The following is a 6,000-nucleotide window of genomic DNA, read 5'->3' as shown; positions in this document are numbered from 1 at the left end:
TTCTGCCCTGGGCCCTAGCGAATCCAATGCCAGCCATGCTTGGCGGACCCCCTGAAACTTGCCCGTGGCCCCCCAGGGGTCCCCAAACCCCTGGTTGAGAACCACTGCCTTAGATCATCAGTATCTGCCTATCAGAGTTAAGGAAACATTGATCTAAACAAACTGCGAAATGTTTATATAAAAACACTACATCCATAACTTCCTTTAACTTTATTGTTCCTTCAGTTAGATCTTTTTCCATCAATTCGCTTAAATGACTTTCACTGCACCCACAAATAGCTTGTACCTTACATTTTTATCCCCTCAGAACAGAAGTTGGCATAAAAATGGAACTGTATTTAGACAGAATATCTCAGAAGAGACAAGTTTCTTAGTTATTTAATTTCAGTCCTCTAGGCGGATGTAGGACATTGGATCAGATATTTAGCTGGTATAAACTGGCATAACTCCACAGATGTCAAGGAAACTATGGCGGTTTACACCCACTGAGGATCTGGCCCACAGTTCTGAAATATGTCTATTACTGAACAACAGAAATTACTCTTTAGATCATTGATAACATTTTGTTTTTAAATACCCTGATGTAAATTCAGAGTAACTCCACCGTAGTCAATGGAATTACCTCAGATTTACATTTCTCTTACTGTGATCAGATTTAAGACCCTTGACTATTAATTTGCCTTGAAGAGTTTTTCCATGTGTGATTTAGAATAGGCAGTTATAGCATATTAAACCAAAGGATTTTCTTAAGGACATGCTCTAGAATACGTTGTGCATCTAATGAAGAAGATTCCTAAGCATATTGGGGTTGATTAGCTGACTGGCTCTCGCAAAGAGACAAATAGACTATGGTAATGAACTGAATCTACTTACACATAAGGCCACCACTGTTATCCTCAGCGATTGAACTTCAGGCCTTCACCACCCAAAGCACAAATTTCTACCTTTTGAACTAAGAGAAGGAACACTCTAAGCAGAGGGCTCTTGTTCTTGTTCTGTCTATGTTGCAAGTGTAATAAACTTGCAACATAGCCTTTTTAAAGATAAGAGAAACTGATGGACTAGGAAAGGCATCACAGAGAGTGAGGGAAGACGGTTGCAGTCATGAGGAGGAAGTCAGGATGACCACTAAAGCTAAGCCCCACTGCTGGTACACATCTTTACTGTTCACATTGCTTGGAAATTCTTTCAAAACACAAAGTAAAGGAGAGGGAAAAGCAACGACCATTTACTGTACATGTCTTTATCTACTTCAGAAACCAGAGCGCTTACTGTTTAGGCTTTAAAATCACTATCTTTAGCTTTCAGATGCTGCAAAACAAATTGATCTTCTGGTTTGTAACATCATCTTATTATTCATCATAATTTTATTTTCTTTTTTTCCTAAGTGAAGTGTATAGAGAGCCAGCTGTCTCAGCTGGTGACCCCAGGTTCTTTAAATCTGTGCACAGGCATCTCTCTGGGAGTTTTGTTTTGGTATTAGCCTTTAATATTAATGAAATCTCACCATTAACCTGCCAGCTCAGCAGTGTTAGCAGCTTATTTCACAGAGAAAGTCAAATGTCTAACCCTACGCAAGAAGCTCTAATAAAAAGCTGACAATTGTGATATGTCATCAAGCAGGAAGCAGAATCCTTGGCTGTAAGTAGCACTAGGCACACAATTTCACCTTAAAAAGTTACTTCAAGCCCATTACATGTATATCAAAATAAGATAAACACTGGGGCCTCTAAATGCTTTCAATGTCAGTGAGAAGTCAGAGTGAAATATATTCATGCCAGAGGCCAGAGTGTAATTACATTAGGATTTTAATGTCCATATTTCTTTACTGAGAATGTCAGAATAATCAAGCAATGATTAGTGTTATACACAGAATCCAATTACATAGCAGCCTGAGAAATTTGAGGGATGCTATGTATTAGCATCCCTTATCAGAAAGAAAAGAACACACAATGGATCCAACCCTGCAAACCAGAACAAACTAAAAAGGTAGGAGGAGAACTAAGATAAGACAGAACCAAGGAAGCCAAGGGTGAAAAGGAGGAGGGGGAGAGGGAGTGATCAATATTACTGAAAGCAACAAAAAGAGAAAGGAGGCTGAGGACAAAGAGGAAGCCCTGTGACTTAGCTAGGGAAAGGTGGTTGCAAATCTTCGTGACAAGTTGCAGCAAAATAGAGAAGGCCAAAGCCAAACTGATAATGTGGTTGCTTCCTGCCTCGTTATTTCAGATTTCTATATTAGGGAGACAGCATGAACATTTTAAATAAATATGTACTAGCGATTTAGTCATAATTTGTATTGGACCAAGTGACTGGAAAAAAATTAAATCACATCATATTTTCCCTTTCAGTCTTGACAAGGGTTTTCGTTTAACCTCATTTAGGAGGAGGAAAAGGAAGTTAAAATGCTGAGACTCCTTGTTGGTAGAAGGAGAAAAAGAAAGTTGTTATTATTACATACTGTAGACATTACACATCAAGGTGGATTTGAAGAGAAATGGCATCTGAGGCAGATTATGAGCGCTCTATACATTCTGGACTAACACCTTAAAACGTGCCCCTCTCATTCTGAGTCAGTATGCATTTTACATAGGTAACCCTTCTGCCAGGGCTCATTAGCAGTAACAAGGGCCTGGTTCAACAAGATATCTAGGGGTCCTTGTATAAAATAAGTAAAATATTTGACAAACCTCCACCTGTTTTAAAAATAAACATTCTTCCCCATAGGCAAAGCACTGTGGAATGTGAAACACAAACACTTTTTATTGAAGAAACAAGATAATCAGCTGTCTCACACATGAAATTAGCAAACCCAGGAACAGTGCAAGGGGTAGAACAGTCCTCACCATCCTAGTTGTTATTAAAAGATTTAAGTGTGGAGGCCAGAACTCCTGCTCAGCAGAATCCACACTCACCTGCCACTCACAGATCCAGTTAGATTCCATGGCAGTCAAGTGGGTGCTGGTAGTAAGGTACGGGGTAGATCCTCTGAGACTGCTTTCATCTGCTAAAGTCAGCATGACCAGAGCTTGCTCTGATCTTCTGCAGCCAGTTTTGATTCAGCAAAATCCAATCTACCTAATCTGCTGCTTTAAAGTCTGTTCAGTAGTTATCTTCACCAGGTCTGCTACTAGCAGGTCCTGATTGAGCAGAGTCAGCTCAGCTAGTCTACTGCTGGGTTCAGGATCTAGGGCTCTGGGTATGAGTTCTAAGGCAAGCCCTCCTCTTCTTCATTTTGGGCTCATTATCCAAACCAAACTCACTATTCATCAGCTTAGGGTAACACATTTTCTCCCAAGTATGCCTTCCATAATTTACATAAATACAGTTATATGAACAGTTTAATATCATTCCTAAAAGCAGATTATAAACTCCAAATAATACAACACAAAGCACTATGCAGAACTGCAAGGAAGCAAAATGATACTGCATGTAAATTAAGCCTGCCAGCAGCTAGATTTTCTCCTTTCATCTATATGGGGAGCAAAGAACTCTTGTTCCCTTTAAACCTTCCAGGTCTGAGGCTTATACACACATTATTGGCCTTTGAGTCTGTGGGAGAAAGAATTGATTTATATATTTCAATTCAGCACTTTAAAAGCTGCCTATCCCAGGCTCTTGGAGCCCTGACACCCAAAATTACAATCCAGAGCAATAAAAGTAATGACAAAATGTCACAGGAGTTGGCCCCTGAGGGGGTCAGGACCCAGCCTACAGTGACAGGCTCTGCTAAGGAGAATGAGTCAATCCAGATCCCAATAGTTAATTGTCTAAGTAGCTGGGTGGTGGTCTCAACTGGGATAGAAGCACCTAAGCCTAATAAAGGCTTATGAGGCATCAGCCAGGAAGGTCCTGTGGAGAGATGAGCTAGCGCTTGCGGCTACAGCCCCACAAGCTAGGCTGGATGAAATTAACCAGTGGTCCGGATCCTGTCCGCAGGCCATAGGTTCCCCACCCCTGTTCTCGGGAGAATAATTCCTCAGGAGAATTGGTTACAGTGCTATTCTCAGTGGTGTTTCCTTAGAAAGTAGAGGTTCATGAAACAGGCCCAGAGGGAAACTACTCCCAGGCAAGGGACTGGAGCAGCCCAGGAGAACAATCTAGGTGTGGGACCTCTTGAGACTGGCTCAGCAAAGAGCAATACACTACTGGGCGTGGGGGGAGAATAGGCATCTAGCTAAACAGTCAGCGAAGACCCAAGCTCCCGGCAGAGAATTCAGCCTGAGAATGCTGAAGGGCTAGAGGGGCAAGATGTAAAGCTTTTGTTTATGTTTTGTACTTCGCTGCTCTGTTTTGTTAAATAAAGTAGACGTTCCAAGGCGGGCACTCTTTCATACTGGAAAAGCCTGCTTGGACTTGTTTATACCTGGGGTGAGAGAAAACTAGGGCAGGGGCTCACCTGCAGCATCATGTCTGACCACAGGGGGGAATATTAGGGTGACCTCCACACCATTACACGAAACAAAACACCAGCAGATCCTACCCCATACAAAACAGTCCCTCAACGAAACAGTACGAAGTGTCTCTACCAGGCCCGTGGAGAGAAATTTGGGGCCATGGAACATCATGTTTGCTGGGTTCCTATCCCCTCCCATTTCAACCCAGTTACAGAAGTTTTGGGAGGGACCCTGAGCTGAGAGCCATGGTATAACTGTCCCTCCTTTTCTCCTCTCTCATCAGTCCTGATCTCTACCTTCAGATTCCTTAAGGAAGCCTCATGCCCAAAAGTCCTTCAACCCTCCTCAAATGCCCTCTGGAAAAGACAGGCTTTGCTGTGGGTCCTGAAGGTCAACCAACATGAGGTATTTCAGACTTATTTTATTTTTAAATAGAAAAATTAGCCTTCCTCTCAAAAAAAGTGTATACCATCAGGACCATAAGACAAAGTGGCATTGGTGGGAGTGTTTAAAGTCAAGGAATACATTCTGTCCTTGATCGACACTGACGATACTGTGTGTGCCTGTGCATGTGTACTGGCTTTTTATCAGGAGAGACTGCAACCCCAATGTTATTTTAAATGTCCAGAAATTAATATTTTAAATGCCTTTACCTATCTGAGGAATCTGGTCAAGAAACAGGAAGGGTTGCCATCCCTGTTCTAGGTGATATAGTGGTCTCTATGACGCTTGGATGGGTTCTTACAGCATGGATTTTTATAGGCTACTGCAGTGCTGCATCACCCTAACCCACAATGTTGGGGTTCCATCTGGCAAACTGTTTGGATGAGTTTGGATTTTTCTCCCCAGATCAACCATTCACCCAACCTCTTATGGTCTTAGTGAAGGACAACAAAAACTGTTGGGCCACAATGATTGTTCTAGTCAAAGCAATGTTCAAACACAATAGTTACTAACAGGTTCTAGCATGATTTCCCAGACCACCATAGTCAGCGATAGTTTGTCTGAGAAAGGCTGTATGACTTGGCTATCAGCATCCTCAGAAAAAATAATTCCCACTAGACTGTAAAGCCCTATTAGCTCCCTGCTAGGCTGGTTCTGATTTCATTGTGGACAGGAACTACTTCCCTCAGGCAGGGCCGGCCCACAACATTTTGGCACCTGAGGCGGGGAGCTCAAATGACGCCCCCATGCCCCCTCGCTTGGGCCAAAACTTTGAAAGGCCTCAATTCTACCTTCTTCCTGTTCTACTCCTCTCATGGTACTGCTCTGCTACCTACCTCAATAAAGTAGAGCTAACAACTTAAAATGCCTTGTTCAAAAGATTTAAGTGACGCTTACATTTGCTGTTCAGGCATTTGAAAGTTAACTTTTCTTGTCTGCATAGTAAACACTGGCATCTTTATGTTTGAATAATCAAAGTGGTGCTTTCTGTGCCTTCTTGGTTGCTAAGATTTGAACTGCTTCCTGAAGGTCCACAGTCTGGGCCAGCTCATGCTCTATTGAGATGGTTGCAAGGCTGACCAGCCTCTCCTGTGTCATTGTGGAGCATAGATGTGTTTTTATTAACTTAAGCTTGGAGAAGCTGCATTCTCCACTGGCA

The sequence above is a fragment of the Eretmochelys imbricata genome, chromosome 3, assembly GCF_965152235.1.
Source record: "Eretmochelys imbricata isolate rEreImb1 chromosome 3, rEreImb1.hap1, whole genome shotgun sequence".
In the NCBI taxonomy this organism is placed as follows: domain Eukaryota; kingdom Metazoa; phylum Chordata; order Testudines; family Cheloniidae; genus Eretmochelys; species Eretmochelys imbricata.
The sequence above is the reverse complement of the archived record's forward strand: the minus strand, read 5'-3'. Positions refer to the sequence as shown.